Here is a 21,014-nt window from a genome sequence, read left to right as displayed (position 1 = left end):
TAGCAAACCTATACATTTCTGAAAACTAGACACCCAGGGAAATTCAGGATGGGGTGACTCCACTGCCTACCACCAGGTTCTGTTACCCAGAATCCCTTGCAAAGCTAAGAAATTGACAAAAGAAACGCATTTTCCTCACATTTCTGTGCTGGAAAGTTCTGGAATCTGCGTGGATCAACGAATTTCCACCCACCCAGCGTTCCCCCAGGTCTCCCAAAAAAAATGGTACCTCACTTGCCTGGGTCTGCCTAGTGCCTGCGACAGGAAACAGCGCAAAACACAACATGGTCACACCTCAATTTCGATGTGAAATCGTGCCCTTTTTGGGGAAAGAGACTACCTTTTGTTTTTGAACCCTAGCTCTGCCGGCACCTAGGGAAACCTAGCAAACCTATACATTTTTAAAAACTAGACACACAGGGAAATTCAGGATGGGGTGTCTCAACTGCCTACCACCAGGTTCTGTTACCCAGAATCCCTTGCAAAGCTAAGAAATTGACAAAAAAAACGCATTTTCCTCACATTTCTGTGGTGGAAAGTTCTGGAATCTGCGTGGATTAACAAATTACCACCCACCCAGCGTTCCCCCGGGTCTCCTGAAAAAAATGGTACCTCACTTGCCTGGGTCTGCCTAGTGCCTGCGACAGGAAACAGTGCAAAACGCAACGTAGTCGCACCTCAATTTCGCAGTAAAATTGTGGCCTTTTTGGGCAAAGAGATTACCTTTTGTTTTTGAACCCTAGCTCTGCCAGCACCTAGGGAAACCTAGCAAACCTATACATTTTTGAAAACTAGACACCCAGGGGAAATCAGGGTGGGGTGACTTGACTGCCTACTACCAGGTTCTGTTACCCAGAATCCCTTTCAAAGCTAAGAAATTGACCAAAAAACGCGTTTTCCTCACATTTCTGTGGTGGAAAGTTCTGGAATCTGCGTGGATCAACAAATTTCCACCCACCCAGCGTTCCCCTGATCTCCCAAAAAAAAATGCTACCTCACTTGCCTGGGTCTGCCTAGTGCCTGCGACAGGAAACAGCCCAAAACGCAACGTGATCGCACCTCAATTTCGCAGTGAAATCGTGCCCTTTTTGGACAAAGAGACTACCTTTTGTTTTTGAACCTTAGCTCTGCCAGCACCTAGGGAAGCCTAGCAAACCTATACATTTTTGAAAACTAGACACCCAGGGGAATTCAGGATGACGTGACTCGACTGCCTACCACCAGGTTCTGTTACCCAGAATCCCTTGCAAATCTAAGAAATTGACAAAAAAATGCATTTTCCTCACATTTCTGTGGTGGAAAGTTCTGGAATCTGCGTGGATCAACAAATTTCCTCCCACCTAGCGTTCCCCCGGGTCTCCCGAAAAAAATGCTACCTCACTTGCCTGGGTCTGCCTAGTGCCTGGGACAGGAAACAGCGCAAAATGCAACGTGGTCACACCTCAATTTCGCAGTGAAATCGTGCCCTTTTTGGACAAAGAGACTACCTTTTGTATTTGAACCCTAGCTCTGCTGGCACCTAGGGAAACCTAGCAAACCTATACATTTTTGAAAACTAGACACCCAGGGAAATTCAGGATGGGGTGACTCGACTGCCTACCACCAGGTTCTGTTACCCAGAATCCCTTGCAAAGCTAAGAAATTGACAAAAGAAATGCATTTTCCTCACATTTCTGTGGTGGAAAGTTCTGGAATCTGCGTGGATCAACGAATTTCTACCCACCCAGCGTTCCCCCGGGTCTCCCAAAAAAAATGCTACCTCAATTGCCTGGGTCTGCCTAGTGCCTGCGACAGGAAACAGCGCAAAACACAACGTGGTCACACTTCAATTTCGATGTGAAATCGTGCCCTTTTTGGGGAAAGAGACTACCTTTTGTTTTTGAACCCTAGCTCTGCCGGCACCTAGGGAAACCTAGCAAACCTATACATTTTTAAAAACTAGACACACAGGGAAACTCAGGATGGGGTGACTCGACTGCCTACCACCAGGTTCTGTTACCCAGAATCCCTTGCAAAGCTAAGAAATTGACAAAAAAAAACACATTTTCCTCACATTTCTGTGGTGGAAAGTTCTGGAATCTGCGTGGATCAACAAATTACCACCCACCCAGCGTTCCCCCGGGTCTCCTGAAAAAAATGGTACCTCACTTGCCTGGGTCTGCCTAGTGCCTGCGACAGGAAACAGTGCGAAACACAACGTGGTCGCACCTCAATTTCGCAGTAAAATTGTGCCCTTTTTGGGCAAAGAGACTACCTTTTGTTTTTGAACCCTAGCTCTGCCAGCACCTAGGGAAACCTAGCAAACCTATACATTTTTGAAAACTAGACACCCAGGGGAATTCAGGGTGGGGTGACTCGACTGCCTACCACCAGGTTCTGTTACCCAGAATCCCTTTCAAAGCTAAGAAATCGACCAAGAAAACGCGTTTTCCTCACATTTCTGTGGTGGAAAGTTCTGGAATCTGCGTGGATCAACAAATTTCCACCCACCCAGCGTTCCCCTGGTCTCCCAAAAAAAAATGCTACCTCACTTGCCTGGGTCTGCCTAGTGCCTGCGACAGGATACAGCGCAAAACGCAACGTGGCCGCACCTCAATTTCGCAGTGAAATCGTGCCCTTTTTGGACAAAGAGACTACCTTTTGTTTTTGAACCCTAGCTCTGCCAGCACCTAGGGAAACCTAGCAAACCTATACATTTTTAAAAACTAGACACACAGGGAAATTCAGGATGGGGTGACTCGACTGCCTACCACCAGGTTCTGTTACCCAGAATCCCTTTCAAAGCTAAGAAATTGACAAAAAAAAACACATTTTCCTCACATTTCTGTGGTGGAAAGTTCTGGAATCTGCGTGGATCAACAAATTACCACCCACCCAGCGTTCCCCCGGGTCTCCTGAAAAAAATGGTACCTCACTTGCCTGGGTCTGCCTAGTGCCTGCGACAGGAAATAGTGCGAAACACAACGTGGTCGCACCTCAATTTCGCAGTAAAATTGTGCCCTTTTTGGGCAAAGAGACTACCTTTTGTTTTTGAACCCTAGCTCTGCCAGCACCTAGGGAAACCTAGCAAACCTATACATTTTTGAAAACTAGACACCCAGGGGAATTCAGGGTGGGGTGACTCGACTGCCTACCACCAGGTTCTGTTACCCAGAATCCCTTTCAAAGCTAAAAAATTGACCAAAAAAACGCGTTTTCCTCACATTTCTGTGGTGGAATGTTCTGGAATCTGCGTGGATCAACAAATTTCCACCCACCCAGCGTTCCCCTGGTCTCCCAAAAAAAAATGCTACCTCACTTGCCTGGGTCTGCCTAGTGCCTGCGACAGGATACAGCGCAAAACGCAACGTGGCCGTACCTCAATTTCGCAGTGAAATCGTGCCCTTTTTGGACAAAGAGACTACATTTTGTTTTTGAACCCTAGCTCTGCCAGCACCTAGGGAAGCCTAGCAAACCTATACATTTCTGAAAACTAGACACCCAGGGAAATTCAGGATGGGGTGACTCCACTGCCTACCACCAGGTTCTGTTACCCAGAATCCCTTGCAAAGCTAAGAAATTGACAAAAGAAACGCATTTTCCTCACATTTCTGTGCTGGAAAGTTCTGGAATCTGCGTGGATCAACGAATTTCCACCCACCCAGCGTTCCCCCAGGTCTCCCCAAAAAAATGCTACCTCACTTGCCTGGGTCTGCCTAGTGCCTGCGACAGGAAACAGCGCAAAACACAAGGTGGTCACACCTCAATTTCGATGTGAAATCGTGCCCTTTTTGGGGAAAGAGACTACCTTTTGTTTTTGAACCCTAGCTCTGCCAGCACCTAGGGAAACCTAGCAAACCTATACATTTTTGAAAACTAGACACCCAGGGGAATTCAGGATGACGTGACTCGACTGCCTACCACCAGGTTCTGTTACCCAGAATCCCTTTCAAAGCTAAGAAATTGACCAAAAAAACGTGTTTTTCTCACATTTCTGTGGTGGAAAGTTCTGGAATCTGCATGGATCAACAAATTTCCACCCACCCAGCGTTCCCCTGGTCTCCCAAAAAAAAATGCTACCTCACTTGCCTGGGTCTGCCTAGTGCCTGCGACAGGATACAGCGCAAAACGCAACGTGGCCGCACCACAATTTCGCAGTGGAATCGTGCCCTTTTTGGACAAAGAGACTACATTTTGTTTTTGAACCCTAGCTCTGCCAGCACCTAGGGAAGCCTAGCAAACCTATACATTTTTGAAAACTAGACACCCAGGGGAATTCAGGAAGACATGACTCGACTGCCTACCACCAGGTTCTGTTACCCAGAATCCCTTGCAAATCTAAGAAATTGACAAAAAAACACATTTTCCTCACATTTCTGTGGTGGAGACTTCTGGAATCTGCGTTGATCAACAAATTTCCACCCACCTAGCGTTCCCCCGGGTCTTCCGAAAAAAATGCTACCTCACTTGCCTGGGTCTGCCTAGTGCCTGGGACAGGAAACAGCACAAATCGCAACGTGGTCACACCTCAATTTCGCAGTGAAATCGTGCCCTTTTTGGACAAAGAGACTACCTTTTGTTTTTGAACTCTAGCTCTGCCGGCACCTAGGGAAACCTAGCAAACCTATACATTTTTGAAAACTAGACACCCAGGGAAATTCAGGATGGGGTGACTCCACTGCCTACCACCAGGTTCTGTTACCCAGAATCCCTTGCAAAGCTAAGAAATTGACAAAAGAAACGCATTTTCCTCACATTTCTGTGGTGGAAAGTTCTGGAATCTGCGTGGATCAACGAATTTCCACCCACCCAGCGTTCCCCCAGGTCTCCCAAAAAAAAATGCTACCTCACTTGCCTGGGTCTGCCTAGTGCCTGCGACAGGAAACAGCGCAAAACACAACGTGGTCACACCTCAATTTCGATGTGAAATCGTGCCCTTTTTGGGGAAAGAGACTACCTTTTGTTTTTGAACCCTAGCTCTGCCGGCACCTAGGGAAACCTAGCAAACCTATACATTTTTAAAAACTACACACACAGGGAAATTCAGGATGGGGTGACTCGACTGCCTACCACCAGGTTCTGTTACCCAGAATCCCTTGCAAATCTAAGAAATTGACAAAAAAACGCATTTTCCTCACATTTCTGTGGTGGAAAGTTCTGGAATCTGCGTGGATCAACAAATTACCACCCACCCAGCGTTCCCCTGGGTCTCCTGAAAAAAATGGTACCTCACTTGCCTGGGTCTGCCTAGTGCCTGCGACAGGAAACAGTGAGAAACACAATGTGGTTGCACCTCAATTTCGCAGTAAAATTGTGCCCTTTTTGGACAAAGAGACTACCTTTTGTTTTTGAACCCTAGCTCTGCCAGCACCTAGGGAAACCTAGCAAACCTATACATTTTTGCAAACTAGACACCCAGGGGAATTCAGGGTGGGGTGACTCGACTGCCTACCACCAGGTTCTGTTACCCAGAATCCCTTTCAAAGCTAAGAAATTGACCAAAAAAATGCGTTTTCCTCACATTTCTGTGGTGGAAAGTTCTGGAATCTGCGTGGATCAACAAATTTCCACCCACCCAGCGTTCCCCTGGTCTCCCAAAAATAAATGCTACCTCACTTGCCTGGGTCTGCCTAGTGCCTGCGACAGGATACAGCGCAAAACGCAACGTGGCCGCACCTCAATTTCGCTTGAAATCGTGCCCTTTTTGGACAAAGAGACTACCTTTTGTTTTTGAACCCTAGCTCTGCCAGCACCTAGGGAAACCTAGCAAACCTATACATTTTTAAAAACTAGACACACAGGGAAATTCAGGATGGGGTGACTCGACTGCCTACCACCAGGTTCTGTTACCCAGAATCCCTTGCAAAGCTAAGAAATTGACAAAAGAAACGCATTTTCCTCACATTTCTGTGGTGGAAAGTTCTGGAATCTGCGTGGATCAACAAATTTCCACCCACCCAGCGTTCCCCTGGTCTCCCAAAAATAAATGCTACCTCACTTGCCTGGGTCTGCCTAGTGCCTGCGACAGGATACAGCGCAAAACGCAACGTGGCCGCACCTCAATTTCGCTTGAAATCGTGCCCTTTTTGGACAAAGAGACTACCTTTTGTTTTTGAACCCTAGCTCTGCCAGCACCTAGGGAAACCTAGCAAACCTATACATTTTTAAAAACTAGACACACAGGGAAATTCAGGATGGGGTGACTCGACTGCCTACCACCAGGTTCTGTTACCCAGAATCCCTTGCAAATCTAAGAAATTGACAAAACAAAACGCATTTTCCTCACATTTCTGTGGTGGAAAGTTCTGGAATCTGCGTGGATCAACAAATTACCACCCACCCAGCGTTCCCCTGGGTCTCCTGAAAAAAAATGGTACCTCACTTGCCTGGGTCTGCCTAGTGCCTGCGACAGGAAACAGTGAGAAACACAATGTGGTTGCACCTCAATTTCGCAGTAAAATTGTGCCCTTTTTGGACAAAGAGACTACCTTTTGTTTTTGAACCCTAGCTCTGCCAGCACCTAGGGAAACCTAGCAAACCTATACATTTTTGCAAACTAGACACCCAGGGGAATTCAGGGTGGGGTGACTCGACTGCCTACCACCAGGTTCTGTTACCCAGAATCCCTTTCAAAGCTAAGAAATTGACCAAAAAAATGCGTTTTCCTCACATTTCTGTGGTGGAAAGTTCTGAAATCTGCGTGGATCAACAAATTTCCACCCACCCAGCGTTCCCCTGGTCTCCCAAAAATAAATGCTACCTCACTTGCCTGGGTCTGCCTAGTGCCTGCGACAGGATACAGCGCAAAACGCAACGTGGCCGCACCTCAATTTCGCAGTAAAATTGTGCCCTTTTTGGGCAAAGAGACTACCTTCTGTTTTTGAACCCTAGCTCTGCCAGCACCTAGGGAAACCTAGCAAACCTATACATTTTTGAAAACTAGACACCCAGGGGAATTCAGGGTGGGGTGACTCGACTGCCTACCACCAGGTTCTGTTACCCAGAATCCCTTTCAAAGCTAAGAAATTGACCAAAAAAAAGTGTTTTCCTCACATTTCTGTGGTGGAAAGTTCTGGAATCTGCGTGGAATAACAAATTTCCACCCACCCAGCGTTCCCCTGGTCTCCCAAAAAAAAATGCTACCTTACTTGCCTGGGTCTGCCTAGTGCCTGCGACAGGATACAGCGCAAAACGCAACGTGGCCGCACCTCAATTTCGCAGTGAAATCGTGCCCTTTTTGGACAAAGAGACTACATTTTGTTTTTGAACCCTAGCTCTGCCAGCACCTAGGGAAGCCTAGCAAACCTATACATTTTTGAAAACTAGACACCCAGGGGAATTCAGGATGGGGTGACTCCACTGCCTACCACCAGGTTCTGTTACCCAGAATCCCTTGCAAAGCTAAGAAATTGACAAAAGAAACGCATTTTCCTCACATTTCTGTGGTGGAAAGTTCTGAAATCTGCGTGGATCAACGAATTTCCACCCACCCAGCGTTCCCCCAGGTCTCCCAAAAAAAATGCTACCTCACTTGCCTGGGTCTGCCTAGTGCCTGCGACAGGAAACAGCGCAAAACACAACGTGGTCACACCTCAATTTCGATGTGAAATCGTGCCCTTTTTGGGGAAAGAGACTACCTTTTGTTTTTGAACCCTAGCTCTGCCGGCACCTAGGGAAACCTAGCAAACCTATACATTTTTAAAAACTAGACACACAGGGAAATTCAGGATGGGGTGACTCGACTGCCTACCACCAGGTTCTGTTACCCAGAATCCCTTGCAAAGCTAAGAAATTGACAAAAAAAACGCATTTTCCTCACATTTCTGTGGTGGAAAGTTCTGGAATCTGCGTGGATCAACAAATTACCACCCACCCAGCGTTCCCCTTGGTCTCCTGAAAAAAATGGTACCTCACTTGCCTGGGTCTGCCTAGTGCCTGCGACAGGAAACAGTGAGAAACGCAACGTGGTTGCACCTCAATTTTGCAGTAAAATTGTGCCCTTTTTGGACAAAGAGACTACCTTTTGTTTTTGAACCCTAGCTCTGCCAGCGCCTAGGGAAAACTAGCAAACCTATACATTTTTTAAAACTAGACACCCAGGGGAATTCATGGTGGGGAGACTCGACTGCCTACCACCAGGTTCTGTTACCCAGAATCCCTTGCAAATCTAAGAAATTGACAAAAAAACGCGTTTTCCTCACATTTTTGTGGTGGAAAGTTCTGGAATCTGCGTGGATCAACAAATTTCCACCCACCCAGCGTTCCCCTGATCTCCCAAAAAAAAATGCTACCTCACTTGCCTGGGTCTGCCTAGTGCCTGCGACAGGAAACAGCCCAAAACGCAACGTGATCGCACCTCAATTTCGCAGTGAAATCGTGCCCTTTTTGGACAAAGAGACTACCTTTTGTTTTTGAACCTTAGCTCTGCCAGCACCTAGGGAAGCCTAGCAAACCTATACATTTTTGAAAACTAGACACCCAGGGGAATTCAGGATGACGTGACTCGACTGCCTACCACCAGGTTCTGTTACCCAGAATCCCTTGCAAATCTAAGAAATTGACAAAAAAATGCATTTTCCTCACATTTCTGTGGTGGAAAGTTCTGGAATCTGCGTGGATCAACAAATTTCCTCCCACCTAGCGTTCCCCCGGGTCTCCCGAAAAAAATGCTACCTCACTTGCCTGGGTCTGCCTAGTGCCTGGGACAGGAAACAGCGCAAAATGCAACGTGGTCACACCTCTATTTCGCAGTGAAATCGTGCCCTTTTTGGACAAAGAGACTACCTTTTGTATTTGAACCCTAGCTCTGCTGGCACCTAGGGAAACCTAGCAAACCTATACATTTTTTAAAACTAGACACCCAGGGAAATTCAGGATGGGGTGACTCGACTGCCTACCACCAGGTTCTGTTACCCAGAATCCCTTGCAAAGCTAAGAAATTGACAAAAGAAATGCATTTTCCTCACATTTCTGTGGTGGAAAGTTCTGGAATCTGCGTGGATCAACGAATTTCTACCCACCCAGCGTTCCCCCGGGTCTCCCAAAAAAAATGCTACCTCAATTGCCTGGGTCTGCCTAGTGCCTGCGACAGGAAACAGCGCAAAACACAACGTGGTCACACTTCAATTTCGATGTGAAATCGTGCCCTTTTTGGGGAAAGAGACTACCTTTTGTTTTTGAACCCTAGCTCTGCCGGCACCTAGGGAAACCTAGCAAACCTATACATTTTTAAAAACTAGACACACAGGGAAACTCAGGATGGGGTGACTCGACTGCCTACCACCAGGTTCTGTTACCCAGAATCCCTTGCAAAGCTAAGAAATTGACAAAAAAAACACATTTTCCTCACATTTCTGTGGTGGAAAGTTCTGGAATCTGCGTGGATCAACAAATTACCACCCACCCAGCGTTCCCCCGGGTCTCCTGAAAAAAATGGTACCTCACTTGCCTGGGTCTGCCTAGTGCCTGCGACAGGAAACAGTGCGAAACACAACGTGGTCGCACCTCAATTTCGCAGTAAAATTGTGCCCTTTTTGGGCAAAGAGACTACCTTTTGTTTTTGAACCCTAGCTCTGCCAGCACCTAGGGAAACCTAGCAAACCTATACATTTTTGAAAACTAGACACCCAGGGGAATTCAGGGTGGGGTGACTCGACTGCCTACCACCAGGTTCTGTTACCCAGAATCCCTTTCAAAGCTAAGAAATCGACCAAGAAAACGCGTTTTCCTCACATTTCTGTGGTGGAAAGTTCTGGAATCTGCGTGGATCAACAAATTTCCACCCACCCAGCGTTCCCCTGGTCTCCCAAAAAAAAATGCTACCTCACTTGCCTGGGTCTGCCTAGTGCCTGCGACAGGATACAGCGCAAAACGCAACGTGGCCGCACCTCAATTTCGCAGTGAAATCGTGCCCTTTTTGGACAAAGAGACTACCTTTTGTTTTTGAACCCTAGCTCTGCCAGCACCTAGGGAAACCTAGCAAACCTATACATTTTTAAAAACTAGACACACAGGGAAATTCAGGATGGGGTGACTCGACTGCCTACCACCAGGTTCTGTTACCCAGAATCCCTTTCAAAGCTAAGAAATTGACAAAAAAAACACATTTTCCTCACATTTCTGTGGTGGAAAGTTCTGGAATCTGCGTGGATCAACAAATTACCACCCACCCAGCGTTCCCCCGGGTCTCCTGAAAAAAATGGTACCTCACTTGCCTGGGTCTGCCTAGTGCCTGCGACAGGAAATAGTGCGAAACACAACGTGGTCGCACCTCAATTTCGCAGTAAAATTGTGCCCTTTTTGGGCAAAGAGACTACCTTTTGTTTTTGAACCCTAGCTCTGCCAGCACCTAGGGAAACCTAGCAAACCTATACATTTTTGAAAACTAGACACCCAGGGGAATTCAGGGTGGGGTGACTCGACTGCCTACCACCAGGTTCTGTTACCCAGAATCCCTTTCAAAGCTAAAAAATTGACCAAAAAAACGCGTTTTCCTCACATTTCTGTGGTGGAATGTTCTGGAATCTGCGTGGATCAACAAATTTCCACCCACCCAGCGTTCCCCTGGTCTCCCAAAAAAAAATGCTACCTCACTTGCCTGGGTCTGCCTAGTGCCTGCGACAGGATACAGCGCAAAACGCAACGTGGCCGTACCTCAATTTCGCAGTGAAATCGTGCCCTTTTTGGACAAAGAGACTACATTTTGTTTTTGAACCCTAGCTCTGCCAGCACCTAGGGAAGCCTAGCAAACCTATACATTTCTGAAAACTAGACACCCAGGGAAATTCAGGATGGGGTGACTCCACTGCCTACCACCAGGTTCTGTTACCCAGAATCCCTTGCAAAGCTAAGAAATTGACAAAAGAAACGCATTTTCCTCACATTTCTGTGCTGGAAAGTTCTGGAATCTGCGTGGATCAACGAATTTCCACCCACCCAGCGTTCCCCCAGGTCTCCCAAAAAAAATGCTACCTCACTTGCCTGGGTCTGCCTAGTGCCTGCGACAGGAAACAGCGCAAAACACAAGGTGGTCACACCTCAATTTCGATGTGAAATCGTGCCCTTTTTGGGGAAAGAGACTACCTTTTGTTTTTGAACCCTAGCTCTGCCAGCACCTAGGGAAACCTAGCAAACCTATACATTTTTGAAAACTAGACACCCAGGGGAATTCAGGATGACGTGACTCGACTGCCTACCACCAGGTTCTGTTACCCAGAATCCCTTTCAAAGCTAAGAAATTGACCAAAAAAACGTGTTTTTCTCACATTTCTGTGGTGGAAAGTTCTGGAATCTGCATGGATCAACAAATTTCCACCCACCCAGCGTTCCCCTGGTCTCCCAAAAAAAAATGCTACCTCACTTGCCTGGGTCTGCCTAGTGCCTGCGACAGGATACAGCGCAAAACGCAACGTGGCCGCACCACAATTTCGCAGTGGAATCGTGCCCTTTTTGGACAAAGAGACTACATTTTGTTTTTGAACCCTAGCTCTGCCAGCACCTAGGGAAGCCTAGCAAACCTATACATTTTTGAAAACTAGACACCCAGGGGAATTCAGGAAGACATGACTCGACTGCCTACCACCAGGTTCTGTTACCCAGAATCCCTTGCAAATCTAAGAAATTGACAAAAAAACACATTTTCCTCACATTTCTGTGGTGGAGACTTCTGGAATCTGCGTTGATCAACAAATTTCCACCCACCTAGCGTTCCCCCGGGTCTTCCGAAAAAAATGCTACCTCACTTGCCTGGGTCTGCCTAGTGCCTGGGACAGGAAACAGCACAAATCGCAACGTGGTCACACCTCAATTTCGCAGTGAAATCGTGCCCTTTTTGGACAAAGAGACTACCTTTTGTTTTTGAACTCTAGCTCTGCCGGCACCTAGGGAAACCTAGCAAACCTATACATTTTTGAAAACTAGACACCCAGGGAAATTCAGGATGGGGTGACTCCACTGCCTACCACCAGGTTCTGTTACCCAGAATCCCTTGCAAAGCTAAGAAATTGACAAAAGAAACGCATTTTCCTCACATTTCTGTGGTGGAAAGTTCTGGAATCTGCGTGGATCAACGAATTTCCACCCACCCAGCGTTCCCCCAGGTCTCCCAAAAAAAATGCTACCTCACTTGCCTGGGTCTGCCTAGTGCCTGCGACAGGAAACAGCGCAAAACACAACGTGGTCACACCTCAATTTCGATGTGAAATCATGCCCTTTTTGGGGAAAGAGACTACCTTTTGTTTTTGAACCCTAGCTCTGCCGGCACCTAGGGAAACCTAGCAAACCTATACATTTTTAAAAACTACACACACAGGGAAATTCAGGATGGGGTGACTCGACTGCCTACCACCAGGTTCTGTTACCCAGAATCCCTTGCAAATCTAAGAAATTGACAAAAAAAACGCATTTTCCTCACATTTCTGTGGTGGAAAGTTCTGGAATCTGCGTGGATCAACAAATTACCACCCACCCAGCGTTCCCCTGGGTCTCCTGAAAAAAATGGTACCTCACTTGCCTGGGTCTGCCTAGTGCCTGCGACAGGAAACAGTGAGAAACACAATGTGGTTGCACCTCAATTTCGCAGTAAAATTGTGCCCTTTTTGGACAAAGAGACTACCTTTTGTTTTTGAACCCTAGCTCTGCCAGCACCTAGGGAAACCTAGCAAACCTATACATTTTTGCAAACTAGACACCCAGGGGAATTCAGGGTGGGGTGACTCGACTGCCTACCACCAGGTTCTGTTACCCAGAATCCCTTTCAAATCTAAGAAATTGACCAAAAAAATGCGTTTTCCTCACATTTCTGTGGTGGAAAGTTCTGGAATCTGCGTGGATCAACAAATTTCCACCCACCCAGCGTTCCCCTGGTCTCCCAAAAATAAATGCTACCTCACTTGCCTGGGTCTGCCTAGTGCCTGCGACAGGATACAGCGCAAAACGCAACGTGGCCGCACCTCAATTTCGCTTGAAATCGTGCCCTTTTTGGACAAAGAGACTACCTTTTGTTTTTGAACCCTAGCTCTGCCAGCACCTAGGGAAACCTAGCAAACCTATACATTTTTAAAAACTAGACACACAGGGAAATTCAGGATGGGGTGACTCGACTGCCTACCACCAGGTTCTGTTACCCAGAATCCCTTGCAAAGCTAAGAAATTGACAAAAGAAACGCATTTTCCTCACATTTCTGTGGTGGAAAGTTCTGGAATCTGCGTGGATCAACAAATTTCCACCCACCCAGCGTTCCCCTGGTCTCCCAAAAATAAATGCTACCTCACTTGCCTGGGTCTGCCTAGTGCCTGCGACAGGATACAGCGCAAAACGCAACGTGGCCGCACCTCAATTTCGCTTGAAATCGTGCCCTTTTTGGACAAAGAGACTACCTTTTGTTTTTGAACCCTAGCTCTGCCAGCACCTAGGGAAACCTAGCAAACCTATACATTTTTAAAAACTAGACACACAGGGAAATTCAGGATGGGGTGACTCGACTGCCTACCACCAGGTTCTGTTACCCAGAATCCCTTGCAAATCTAAGAAATTGACAAAAAAAAACGCATTTTCCTCACATTTCTGTGGTGGAAAGTTCTGGAATCTGCGTGGATCAACAAATTACCACCCACCCAGCGTTCCCCTGGGTCTCCTGAAAAAAAATGGTACCTCACTTGCCTGGGTCTGCCTAGTGCCTGCGACAGGAACCAGTGAGAAACACAATGTGGTTGCACCTCAATTTCGCAGTAAAATTGTGCCCTTTTTGGACAAAGAGACTACCTTTTGTTTTTGAACCCTAGCTCTGCCAGCACCTAGGGAAACCTAGCAAACCTATAAATTTTTGCAAACTAGACACCCAGGGGAATTCAGGGTGGGGTGACTCGACTGCCTACCACCAGGTTCTGTTACCCAGAATCCCTTTCAAAGCTAAGAAATTGACCAAAAAAATGCGTTTTCCTCACATTTCTGTGGTGGAAAGTTCTGAAATCTGCGTGGATCAACAAATTTCCACCCACCCAGCGTTCCCCTGGTCTCCCAAAAATAAATGCTACCTCACTTGCCTGGGTCTGCCTAGTGCCTGCGACAGGATACAGCGCAAAACGCAACGTGGCCGCACCTCAATTTCGCTTGAAATCGTGCCCTTTTTGGACAAAGAGACTACCTTTTGTTTTTGAACCCTAGCTCTGCCAGCACCTAGGGAAACCTAGCAAACCTATACATTTTTTAAAACTAGACACACAGGGAAATTCAGGATGGGGTGACTCGACTGCCTACCACCAGGTTCTGTTACCCAGAATCCCTTGCAAAGCTAAGAAATTGACAAAAAAAACACATTTTCCTCACATTTCTGTTGTGGAAAGTTCTGGAATCTGCGTGGATCAACAAATTACCACCCACCCAGCGTTCCCCCGGGTCTCCTGAAAAAAATGGTACCTCACTTGCCTGGGTCTGCCTAGTGCCTGCGACAGGAAACAGTCCGAAACACAACGTGGTCGCACCTCAATTTCGCAGTAAAATAGTGCCCTTTTTGGGCAAAGAGACTACCTTCTGTTTTTGAACCCTAGCTCTGCCAGCACCTAGGGAAACCTAGCAAACCTATACATTTTTGAAAACTAGACACCCAGGGGAATTTAGGGTGGGGTGACTCGACTGCCTACCACCAGGTTCTGTTACCCAGAATCCCTTTCAAAGCTAAGAAATTGACCAAAAAAACGCGTTTTCCTCACATTTCTGTGGTGGAAAGTTCTGGAATCTGCGTGGAATAACAAATTTCCACCCACCCAGCGTTCCCCTGGTCTCCCAAAAAAAAATGCTACCTTACTTGCCTGGGTCTGCCTAGTGCCTGCGACAGGATACAGCGCAAAACGCAACGTGGCCGCACCTCAATTTCGCAGTGAAATCGTGCCCTTTTTGGACAAAGAGACTACATTTTGTTTTTGAACCCTAGCTCTGCCAGCACCTAGGGAAGCCTAGCAAACCTATACATTTTTGAAAACTAGACACCCAGGGGAATTCAGGATGGGGTGACTCCACTGCCTACCACCAGGTTCTGTTACCCAGAATCCCTTGCAAAGCTAAGAAATTGACAAAAGAAACGCATTTTCCTCACATTTCTGTGGTGGAAAGTTCTGAAATCTGCGTGGATCAACGAATTTCCACCCACCCAGCGTTCCCCCAGGTCTCCCAAAAAAAATGCTACCTCACTTGCCTGGGTCTGCCTAGTGCCTGCGACAGGAAACAGCGCAAAACACAACGTGGTCACACCTCAATTTCGATGTGAAATCGTGCCCTTTTTGGGGAAAGAGACTACCTTTTGTTTTTGAACCCTAGCTCTGCCGGCACCTAGGGAAACCTAGCAAACCTATACATTTTTAAAAACTAGACACACAGGGAAATTCAGGATGGGGTGACTCGACTGCCTACCACCAGGTTCTGTTACCCAGAATCCCTTGCAAAGCTAAGAAATTGACAAAAAAAACGCATTTTCCTCACATTTCTGTGGTGGAAAGTTCTGGAATCTGCGTGGATCAACAAATTACCACCCACCCAGCGTTCCCCTTGGTCTCCTGAAAAAAATGGTACCTCACTTGCCTGGGTCTGCCTAGTGCCTGCGACAGGAAACAGTGAGAAACGCAACGTGGTTGCACCTCAATTTTGCAGTAAAATTGTGCCCTTTTTGGACAAAGAGACTACCTTTTGTTTTTGAACCCTAGCTCTGCCAGCGCCTAGGGAAAACTAGCAAACCTATACATTTTTTAAAACTAGACACCCAGGGGAATTCATGGTGGGGAGACTCGACTGCCTACCACCAGGTTCTGTTACCCAGAATCCCTTGCAAATCTAAGAAATTGACAAAAAAACGCATTTTCCTCACATTTCTGTGGTGGAAAGTTCTGGAATCTGCGTGGATCAACAAATTTCCACCCACCTAGCATTCCCCCGGGTCTCCCGAAAAAAATGCTACCTCACTTGCCTGGGTCTGTCTAGTGCCTGGGACAGGAAACAGCGCAAAACGCAACGTGGTCACACCTCAATTTCGCAGTGAAATCGTGCCCTTTTTGGACAAAGAGACTACCTTTGGTTTTTGAAACCTAGCTCTGCCGGCACCTAGGGAAACCTAGCAAACCTATACATTTTTGAAAACTAGACACGCAGGGAAATTCAGGATGGGGTGACTCCACTGCCTACCACCAGGTTCTGTTACCAAGAATCCCTTGCAAAGCTAAGAAATTGACAAAAGAAACGCATTTTCCACACATTTCTGTGGTGGAAAGTTCTGGAATCTGCGTGGATCAACGAATTTCCACCCACCCAGCGTTCCCCCAGGTCTCCCAAAAAAAATGCTACCTCACTTGCCTGGGTCTGCCTAGTGCCTGCGACAGGAAACAGCGCAAAACACAACGTGGTCACACCTCAATTTCGATGTGAAATCGTGCCCTTTTTGGGGAAAGAGACTACCTTTTGTTTTTGAACCCTAGCTCTGCCAGCACCTAGGGAAACCTAGCAAACCTATACATTTTTGAAAACTAGACACCCAGGGTAATTCAGGATGATGTGACTCGACTGCCTACCACCAGGTTCTGTTACCCAAAATCCCTTTCAAAGCTAAGAAATTGACCAAAAAAACGCGTTTTCCTCACATTTCTGTGGTGGAAAGTTCTGGAATCTGCGTGGATCAACAAATTTCCACCCACCCAGCGTTCCCCTGGTCTCCCAAAAAAAAATGCTACCTCACTTGCCTGGGTCTGCCTAGTGCCTGCGACAGGATACAGCGCAAAACGCAACGTGGCCGCACCTCAATTTCGCAGTGAAATCGTGCCCTTTTTGGACAAAGAGACTACATTTTGTTTTTGAACCCTAGCTCTGCCAGCACCTAGGGAAGCCTAGCAAACCTATACATTTTTGAAAACTAGACACCCAGGGGAATTCAGGATGACGTGACTCGACTGCCTACCACCAGGTTCTGTTACCCAGTATCGCTTGCAAATCTAAGAAATTGACAAAAAAACGCATTTTCCTCACATTTCTGTGGTGGAGACTTCTGGAATCTGCGTTGATCAACAAATTTCCACCCACCTAGCGTTCCCCCGGGTCTCCCGAAAAAAATACTACCTCACTTGCCTGGGTCTGCCTAGTGCCTGGGACAGGAAACAGCACAAATCGCAACGTGGTCACACCTCAATTTCGCAGTGAAATCGTGCCCTTTTTGGACAAAGAGACTACCTTTTGTTTTTGAACTCTAGCTCTGCCGGCACCTAGGGAAACCTAGCAAACCTATACATTTTTGAAAACTAGACACCCAGGGAAATTCAGGATGGGGTGACTCCACTGCCTACCACCAGGTTCTGTTACCCAGAATCCCTTGCAAAGCTAAGAAATTGACAAAAGAAACGCATTTTCCTCACATTTTTGTGGTGGAAAGTTCTGGAATCTGCGTGGATCAACGAATTTCCACCCACCCAGCGTTCCCCCAGGTCTCCCAAAAAAAATGCTACCTCACTTGCCTGGGTCTGCCTAGTGCCTGCGACAGGAAACAGCGCAAAACACAACGTGGTCACACCACAATTTCGATGTGAAATCGTGCCCTTTTTGGGGAAAGAGACTACCTTTTGTTTTTGAACCCTAGCTCTGCCGGCACCTAGGGAAACCTAGCAAACCTATACATTTTTAAAAACTACACACATAGGGAAATTCAGGATGGGGTGACTCGACTGCCTACCACCAGGTTCTGTTACCCAGAATCCCTTGCAAATCTAAGAAATTGACAAACAAAACGCATTTTCCTCACATTTCTGTGGTGGAAAGTTCTGGAATCTGTGTGGATCAACAAATTACCACCCACCCAGCGTTCCCCTGGGTCTCCTGAAAAAAATGGTACCTCACTTGCCTGGGTCCGCCTAGTGCCTGCGACAGGAAACAGTGAGAAACGCAACGTGGTTGCACCTCAATTTCGCAGTAAAATTGTGCCCTTTTTTGGACAAAGAGACTACCTTTTGTTTTTGAACCCTAGCTCTGCCAGCACCTAGGGAAAACTAGCAAACCTATACATTTTTGAAAACTAGACACCCAGGGGAATTCAGGGTGGGGTGACTCGACTGCCTACCACCAGGTTCTGTTACCCAGAATCCCTTTCAAAGCTAAGAAATTGACCAAAAAAAGTGTTTTCCTCACATTTCTGTGGTGGAAAGTTCTGGAATCTGCGTGGATCAACAAATTTCCACCCACCCAGCGTTCCCCTGGTCTCCCCAAAAAAAATGCTACCTCACTTGCCTGGGTCTGCCTAGTGCCTGCGACAGGATACAGCGCAAAACGCAACGTGGCCGCACCTCAATTTCGCAGTGAAATCGTGCCCTTTTTGGACAAAGAGACTACATTTTGTTTTTGAACCCTAGCTCTGCCAGCACCTAGGGAAGCCTAGCACACCTATACATTTTTGAAAACTAGACACCCTGGGGAATTCAGGATGACGTGACTCGACTGCCTACCACCAGGGTCTGTTACCCAGAATCCCTTGCAAATCTAAGAAATTGACAAAAAAACGCATTTTCCTCACATTTCTGTGGTGGAGACTTCTGGAATCTGCGTGGATCAACAAATTTCCACCCACCCAGCGTTCCCCTGGTCTCACCAAAAAAAATGCTACCTCACTTGCCTGGGTCTGCCTAGTGCCTGCGACAGGATACAGCGCAAAACGCAACGTGGCCGCACCTCAATTTCGCAGTGAAATCGTGCCCTTTTTGGACAAAGAGACTACATTTTGTTTTTCAACCCTAGCTCTGCCAGCACCTAGGGAAGCCTAGCAAACCTATACATTTTTGAAAACTAGACACCCTGGGGAATTCAGGATGACGTGACTCGACTGCCTACCACCAGGTTCTGTTACCCAGAATCCCTTGCAAATCTAAGAAATTGACAAAAAAACTCATTTTCCTCACATTTCTGTGGTGGAGACTTCTGGAATCTGCGTGGATCAACAAATTTCCACCCACCTAGCGTTCCCCCGGGTCTCCCGAAAAAAATGCCACCTCACTTGCCTGGGTCTGCCTAGTGCCTGCGACAGGATACAGCGCAAAACGCAACGTGGCCGCACCTCAATTTTGCAGTGAAATCGTGCCCTTTTTGGACAAAGAGACTACATTTTGTTTTTGAACCCTAGCTCTGCCAGCACCTAGGGAAGCCTAGCAAACCTATACTTTTTGAAAACTAGACACCCAGGGGAATTCAGGATGATGTGACTCGACTGCCTACCACCAGGTTCTGTTACCCAGAATCCCTTGCAAATCTAAGAAATTGACAAAAAAACGCATTTTCCTCACATTTCTGTGGTGGAGACTTCTGGAATCTGCGTTGATCAACAAATTTCCACCCACCTAGCGTTCCCCCAGGTCTCCCGAAAAAAATGCAACCTCACTTGCCTGGGTCTGCCTAGTGCCTGCGACAGGAAACAGCGCAAAACACAACGTGGTCACACCTCAATTTCGATGTGAAATCGTGCCCTTTTTGGGGAAAGAGACAACCTTTTGTTTTTGAACCCTAGCTCTGCCAGCACCTAGGGAAACCTAGCAAACCTATACATTTTTGAAAACTAGACACCCAGGGGAATTCAGGATGATGTGACTCGACTGCCTACCACCAGGTTCTGTTACCCAGAATCCCTTTCAAAGCTAAGAAATTGACCAAAAAAACGCGTTTTCCTCACATTTCTGTGGTGGAAAGTTCTGGAATCTGCATGGATCAACAAATTTCCACCCACCCAGCGTTCCCCTGGTCTCCCCAAAAAAAATGCTACCTCACTTGCCTGGGTCTGCCTAGTGCCTGTGACAGGATACAGCGCAAAACGCAACGTGGCCGCACCTCAATTTCGCAGTGAAATCGTGCCCTTTTTGGACAAAGAGACTACATTTTGTTTTTGAACCCTAGCTCTGCCAGCACCTAGGGAAGCCTAGCAAACCTATATATTTTTTAAAACTAGACACCCAGGGGAATTCAGGATGACGTGACTCGACTGCCTACCACCAGGTTCTGTTACCCAGAATCCCTTGCAAATCTAAGAAATTGACAAAAAAACGCATTTTCCTCACATTTCTGTGGTGGAGACTTCTGGAATCTGCGTTGATCAACAAATTTCCACCCACCTAGCGTTCCCCCGGGTCTCCCAAAAAAAATGCTACCTCACTTGCCTGGGTCTGCCTAGTGCCTGGGACAGGAAACAGCACAAATCGCAACGTGGTCACACCTCAATTTCGCAGTGAAATCGTGCCCTTTTTGGACAAAGAGACTACCTTTTGTTTTTTAACTCTAGCTCTGCCGGCACCAAGGGAAACCTAGCAAACCTATACATTTTTGAAAACTAGACACCCAGGGAAATTCAGGATGGGGTGACTCCACTGCCTACCACCAGGTTCTGTTACCCAGAATCCCTTGCAAAGCTAAGAAATTGACAAAAGAAACGCATTTTCCTCACATTTCTGTGGTGGAAAGTTCTGGAATCAGCGTGGATCAACGAATTTCCACCCACCCAGCGTTCCCCCAGGTCTCCCCAAAAAAATGCTACCTCACTTGCCTGGGTCTGCCTAGTGCCTGCGACAGGAAACAGCGCAAAACACAACATGGTCACACCTCAATTTCGATGTGAAATCGTGCCCTTTTTGGGGAAAGAGACTACCTTTTGTTTTTGAACCCTAGCTCTGCCGGCACCTAGGGAAACCTAGCAAACCTATACATTTTTAAAAACTACACACACATGGAAATTCAGGATGGGGTGACTCGACTGCCTACCACTAGGTTCTGTTACCCAGAATCCCTTGCAAATCTAAGAAATTGACAAACAAAACGCATTTTCCTCACATTCCTGTGGTGGAAAGTTCTGGAGTCTGCGTGGATCAACAAATTACCACCCACCCAGCGTTCCCCTGGGTCTCCTGAAAAAAATGGTACCTCACTTGCCTGGGTCTGCCTAGTGCCTGCGACAGGAAACAGTGAGAAACGCAACGTGGTTGCACCTCAATTTCGCAGTAAAATTGTGCCCTTTTTGGACAAAAAAACTACCTTT

The sequence above is a fragment of the Lissotriton helveticus genome, chromosome 1_1 (assembly GCF_964261635.1).
Source record: "Lissotriton helveticus chromosome 1_1, aLisHel1.1, whole genome shotgun sequence".
Taxonomy (NCBI): Eukaryota; Metazoa; Chordata; class Amphibia; order Caudata; family Salamandridae; genus Lissotriton; species Lissotriton helveticus.
This window is presented reverse-complemented; position numbering follows the sequence as displayed.